This window comes from Phaethon aethereus, assembly GCF_964289735.1.
Source record: "Phaethon aethereus genome assembly, chromosome: 2".
Classification (NCBI taxonomy): Eukaryota; Metazoa; Chordata; class Aves; order Phaethontiformes; family Phaethontidae; genus Phaethon; species Phaethon aethereus.
Window position 1 is genome coordinate 129,126,017 of NC_138582.1, and position 7,052 is coordinate 129,133,068.

Here is a 7,052-nt window from a genome sequence, read left to right on the forward strand (position 1 = left end):
AATGCATCGGGGTGGCCTGAATTGTTCTTAATTATATTTTTGTTTTATTGTTTTCATTTCGAGCTGTGCTCTACCATTACTCTCTGTGCATCTCTGTGCTGTACATTTTCTTTGCTTCCAGCCTGATGTAATTGCTCCTTGTCGTGCTGTGTTTGCCATTTTAATTTTTTATCATCTCGGTTACTTTCTTTTCTTTTCCCCGTTTGATTATTTGGTTATGTCATTCCCATTTGCCCTGACATTTCAATAAATTCACTGCTACATTATCTTTGTCCCTAGAGCTGCAGTTTATCCTTCTCTTCTAATGTCTCTGTCTCAAGGCTGGGCATAAACTGTTTATTTTTTCCTAACAGCTTCCCTTTCGGGCTGAGGAGCAAGCAGCCGCAGAGAGCAGCCCTGCCGCAGACGGCAGCGTGCTGCGCCGCAATCCTGGTGCCAGAGTGCCCTCTTCCAGAAATCCTGGGGAATGACACGGCTCCTCTCCCTCGGGGGGGAAGGAAAACCGGGCAGGACTCCGCAGCCCACCGCCTGGCCGTAGGTTAATGTCCAGGTACTTAGACGAGACTAGCTTAAAGATGCTGGTGCAAACGGTTTGTAAGGAAATGCGGTTGGTTTTGGACACTACACTTTCAGGTTGAGGGAGTGCCTTTTACCTGCGGGGGTTTGCACAGCTCTCTCACTGAAGTGCTTGCATTTTCCTCTCCCACACTCGCTTTTGCCGGGGAGGTAGTCTTCACGTGGGAAAGGACTTCTTCCCCTTGCAACAACTGATTCCAGCCCGAGCAGCTAAGTTTCTGTTTGGTCAAGACTTTGGGCTTTGGCAGGCGCTGACAAATCCTGCTCGGTGGTTAAGGACTGCTCCGAGCTGGCCAGTCCACCCGCTGATGGAGGGAAGGAACGGCCTCTCTCGCAGCGTCGGCAGGGTGGCACGAGCGGAGCGGCCCACGGGCCTTGGCTTCGGCAGAGCAATGTCTTGGCAGCTCAGGGGTCGATGTAGGTGGGTTTCGGGTGAGCTGCTGGCCTTTGTGCAGAAGCAGGGGGGCACAGCCAGGCGCTGGAGCCCGGTGTCTCTGCGGCAGGGGCAGCAGCGTCTGGGGGAGACGCAGGGTGGTTAGCTGCTGGGTGGAGAGGCGAGGGGGACCGGGGAGTATGGTACTCTCTTAACCTGCCTTTTTTGGGGGCTGTGTAGTGCTTACCTTGTCACCACTCTCTGAAGCAAGGTCCTCACAAACAGTTTCGTTTCTGTACCACCAAAATGACTAAGACCTTGAGCTGTGGTTTGATGTGTGAATTCACTCCAGCAGCCCTGTGCATACAGCCCTTTCTGAAGCGCTTGCGTTGGAGACATTTGGCCATTCGAATCTAGAACAGAGACACCGAGCCAGACCTCCACGTTAAAACTGTTCTCAGTGCCGGGGAGGCTGTGGTCATCGAGAGGAAACACGAATGAAACACACTGTCCGTGATTCACTCGAGGGATGTATGAACCCATATGGTTCATTTGTAACTGTAACACTAGGTTTAAGGTGAAGTTAACAACATTACACAATCCTTTTTAAATGTTGTTCCTATTGTTATTAGACTTCATTCATGTATGAGAAACACCATTTTCCTTCAAGGCACTCCTTTTAGACTTTAATAAAGTCCTATTCTGTTAACAGGTTGAGCCACTGGAGTCTTGGTCTCTCTTATGTCTTTTAACACTCTCCAGATCAGACAAAACCCACCCTTGTAGCTCCTTGTTTAAGCCTCAGTGCAGGAAGGTCCCTTGCTGATATGTGGCAGCTCTTCAGCACTTTGGGAAACACAAAAGCTCCTGTCGAGGCTCCCCCAGCCGCCAGCTAACACTGTTGAATGAAAGCCCATGGCACCCACATGCGGCAAGTGCTGCGTTACGCAGCAAGGGAAGCTCAGGCAGAGCAGGGGTACGTGACGTCTCCAAAAGCACATAGCGAGGAAAGGGCAGACTGGAGACTGAGCCCAGCTGTTCCCTAGGCCCCACCCTTACCAGATCAGTTTATCACTTTAGGCCGTAGCTGCAACGACACCGAGATGTGACCCACGGCCTTGCGGTCGCCCTCGCTCAGGCCTTTCCACCGCAGGCCCGGCCAGCCAGGGCAGCGCCGCAGGCTCCGAGGCACCGGCGCCGGTGCCTCAGGTAGTGACGCGCGCTCCCGCGGGCGCCTTCCCGTCCCCAGGCCAGCCGCCCCACCGCTGAGCCCGAGCACGCAGGAGCGCAGGCGAGCTGCGGCGGGAGAGCACCGGCACAGAAACAGGGCTGTGCCCCAGCAGGGCGCGGCTAAAGCCGCTCTCTCCTCCGTGGGCACCGCAGCAGCCGGTAGGCATCAGGCCGTTTGTGAAGTGCGAAGTACCGTGGTTCTGTCGCGGGGTTGAACTGGCGACTGAGCCTAAATCATGCCAGCCTGTAAGCCAAGGGGCAGCCATCGCCGCCAGTAACCGCCTGGTAGCGAGGGTACGTACGCACGACATGTGAGCAGGCGGGCAAAGCTGTGCCCAGGTTCTGGGGATCTTGTGGTTTTATTTATTTCTAACGAAATACTAGGCCTAAACATGGAAACTGCTGCGGCACTACAGCAAACTTAGCTCTGTCCTAACTCCGGCAGCACTGGCCATCATGGGGGGTAAGATGGGCAAAGAGGCAAAGCAAACGCTTGCCGCAGCAGGCATCTGGGGTTCGTGCTGCGTGGGTTTGAAGGCCAAGCCACGACTGGAGAGCCACGCCACAGACAAGCATAGTGTGGACGTCAGAGCCTGCAAGCACTTTGCTCTTCAGCTCCAGAACTATTTTTAAAGATCCTGACCTGGTTATGGACCTGCAGAAACCTGGCGGGTGGGAAGGAGCAAACACGGGGAACTTTTCCATGATTTGAAAATAATTACTAGCTGTGGATGTAGTCACCTGGCCTTATTATCCCCACCCATCCCGTTTGTCTTCTCCTCCAACCTCCCAAACGTGACACTCCTGTCTTGGCCTCAGTGCATTAGGAGGCTTTTCAGGGCCAGGTGTACAGTCTGAGCGTGGCCCAGGAGCTGTGGAGCTGTGGGGCAGCCGGGGGAGCCTGACCCGCCTCCAAGCGCAGAAGCGAAGGCTGAGCCCGCAGCCCGCTCATTTATGCCACGGGATTTTTGGCTGTGGAGGGCAGGTAATGCCTGGCATCACGGGCAGGCGATCCTCCTGGCTATTCACTGCAGTGCTTTAATGCAGCCCAGCTATGTTCATGCGAGGCTCCTGTGCAAGAACCACCCCATGCAGAGCTTATGTGACATCTATCCCAAAAAGTTTTATTTACATTGAGGTTAAAAAATGACACTCCACTTTTTGTCTTAAAAAGCCATGAAGGAATCTCTCCTGCGGTAAAGCACCTATAGGAAAAACGACACTTTTATGCTCAGGTTTATCACAGCATTTGCTGTGTGCAGATAAACAAAAAGAAAGCAGCCATGGAGTGGCAGAACTGGGTTTCCCAATACGTCGTTATTTTAGCACAGCTCCTCTGCGAGGCACACGGCAAATGACTGTAAATAATTATGACTAAATTACCCTTGTGAAATGTAAGAACCAGCATTTGTTTTCTGATGCATTAACCCAGCAGTTTTGCTTATACTCTTATAAAGGGACTAACAGGACAGATGCTCCCCTGCAGATGTCAGGGGGGTCAGTTTGGCCCCACGCCAAACTAGCAACAAGGGGAAGCCTGTGTGTGGGCATGCAGAGGGCAAAGGCACACTGCACAGTAGGAAACAGGGCTGCCAAGCTGCACACACCATTAAGCACCATGAGAAGAGGACAGAGAGGTGGCTATGGGGCAAGGATAAAAAGGAGAAAAGAAAAAAAACCCCTCCATGCAGCAGGGACCGATCTCCTCACCATAAGCCAGCCTAAGAGGTACTAGTTTAGACATTGTGGAAATGCAGCATTGTTAAATAATTTGTGTCATCTGCCACTGGGGACCCAGCCGCACATGTTACGTGGCCATTTATCCATGTGTTTTCTCTATCCCAGAGTGTTGTGCAGAACAGAAGTCAGCTATCTGGATGTCACATCTGTGCACAAATCTGAGTTGCTTCCCAAACAAGCACAGGGAAGGGGACTAAGGGGTACCTGAGGTTCTCCTCGGGATTCTCCTATATTCTGGGACTATAAAATCATAGAATAGAATCATAGAATAGTTTGGGTTGGAAGGGACCTTTAAAGGTCATCTAGTCCAACCCTATTGCAGTGAGCAGGAACATCTTCAACTAGATTAGCTTCCCCAGGCCCCCATCCAACCTGATCTTGGATGCTTCCAGGGATGGGGCATCTACCACCTCCCTGGGCAACCGGTGCTAGTGTTTCACCACCCTCCTTGTGAAAAATGTCTTCCTTAGATCTGGTCTAAATCTACCCTCTTTTCGTTTAAAACCATTACCCCTTGTCCTGTCACAACAGGCCCCCAAAATGTCTGTCCCCATCTTTCTTATAAGCCCCTTTTAAATACCGGAAGGCTGCAATAAGGTCTCCCTGGAGCCTCCTCTTCTCCAGGCTGAACAACCCCAACTCTTTCAGGTGCTCCATCCCTCTGATCATATTTGTGGCCCTCCTCTGGACCCTCGCCAACAGGTCCACGTCTTTGCTGTGCTGAGGGCTCCAGAGCTGGACACAGTGCTCCAGGTGGGGTCTCACCAGAGGGGAGTAGAGGGGCAGAATCGCCTCCTCTGACCTGCTGGCCACGCTGCTTTGGATGCAACACAGTTGGCCGCCTGTGCAGTGAGTGCACACTGCTGGATCCTGTCCAGCTTTTCATCCACCAGTACCCACAAGTCCTCTCCACAGGGCTGCTCTAAATCCATTCATCTCCCAGCCTGTACCGATACCAGAGGTTGCTCTGACCCAGGTGGGTTCACATGAGCCCATTCTTTGAGCTTGTCCAGGTCCCCCTGGATGGCATCCTGTCTCTCAGGTGTGTCAACCGCACCACTCAGCTTGGTGTCATCTGCAAACTTGCTGAGGGTGCACTCGATCTTCCTGTCTATGTAATTGATGAAGATATTAAAGAGTACCAGTCCCAATACAGACCCCTGAGGGACACCACTCATCACTGATCTGCATCTGGACATTGAGCCATTGACCACTACCCTCTCGATGTGATCATCTAACCAATTCCTCACCCACCCAACAGTCTACCCATCAAATCCATATCTCTCCAATTCAGAGAGAAGGATGTTGTGGGGGACTTTGTCAAAGGCCTTACAGAAGTCCAGATAGATGACATCGGCAGCTCTTCGCTTGTCCACTGATGTGGTCACTCCATCATAGAAGGCTGCTAGTTTGATCAGGCCGGACTTGCCCCCGGTGAAGCCGTGCTGGCTGTCTCAAATCACCTCCCTGTCCTCCGTGTGCTTTATCATAGCTTCCAGGAGGATTTGTTTCATGATCTTCCCAGGCACAGAGGTGAGGCTGATGGGTCAGTAGTTCCCAGGATCCTCCTTTCTACCCTTTTTAAAAATGGGTGCAATGTTTCCCTTTTTCCAGTCACCAGGGACTTCACCTGACTGCCATGACTTTTCAAATATCATGGAGAGTGGCTTGGCAACTACATCAGCCAATTCCCTCAGGACTCTGGGATGCATCTCATCAGGTCCCATAGACTTGTGCATGTTCAGGTTCCTCAGGTGGTCTTGAACTTGATCTTCTCTTACAGTGGGAGGGACTTTGCTCCTCCAGTCCATCCACTTGAGAGGTGTGGGAGGAGAGATTGCCAGTGAAGACTGAGGCAAAAAAATTGTTGAGTACCTCAGCCTTCTCCTCATCTGTTAACAGTTTAACAGCCCAAATCCCTCAGGACTCTGAACTCCGCCAGCGCATGGTCACTGCAGTCCAGGCTGCCTCCAATCTTGACATCACCAATTAGCTCACTTGCATTGCTGACCAACAGGTCCAGTATCACATCCCCACTGGTAGGGCTGTCTATTACCTGGCTTAAGAAGTTATCCTCAATGCATTCCAGGTGTCTCCTGGATTGCCTGTAGCTCGCCGTGCTACATTCTCACTACGTGGGAACCGAGTCAGTCTCCAGCTTAGGTCAGAGGCAATCTTCGCTTTGTATTAGCGACTGAACCTGCCGAAGTGGCCTAAAAGGGGGCATTAGTGTCAGCCTCATTTTATAAACCATCACCACTGCTTAGGCATGATACAGCTTTGAATACCAGCATTAAGTAAATGAAAAACAAGGTGGCAATTATGTAGCCTTGCAGCTAATCCCAGGCTGCCTGCATGAGGTCTACGGAGCAGCCCACGTCATGGAGAAGAACTGTTGTACAGCAGTAACCCAGCAGGCCTCTCTAGGTGTGCTTCATTCTGTGCTGCATCTTCTGGGCCAGGTGGGCTTTTAACACATTGTATTTGCCTCTGCCTTTGTACAGCATTCGATGCTGTTGCGTGAAATAATTTGAGCCATGATCTTAAACTGAGGTATGGGAGAGTAAGCAGAGAGAAGGGTCCTTGGAGAAGATAAGATAGATACTCTCCCCAGTTTTAAGCATGTAACTTTACAAGTAACCCCAAGGGTCCTCCTCCAGCCAGAGGCAAAGGCTCTCCCAGAGAGCAATGCAGGGGAGCAACCATCACGGACCACCCCACAGCCTGCCTTGGGGGGTTCAGGCCAGGCAGGAGCAGTTTGTTTCCATGGCTATTCAGCCCTCCATCATTGCAAGCGCTGCCCTAAAACAGAAGTGCTAGGGTGTACATTGCCAGCAGGTATAAACTGCTCTGTGAAGGGGCCCGACACAGCCAAAGCAATGTCTGTGTGGAGGGAAGCTTTCTTGGCTTTGATGGCGTGGATGGATCTGTTTGTTCCTGCAGGTCCTTGCAGCCACAGCCTTGCAGCCTTCACGCAGGCCTACTCAGCTCCCCTCTCTCAGGCTGGCAACGCTACCGTGTCCTTGACCAACTTTCCTGCCTCGCCAGCACAGGCTCCAGAATGTTTTTCCAAGCTGCCTGTTGCAGCTCAGTCAGCTGTCAGGGGTGGGCATCTCTGTGCTCTCCCCATACC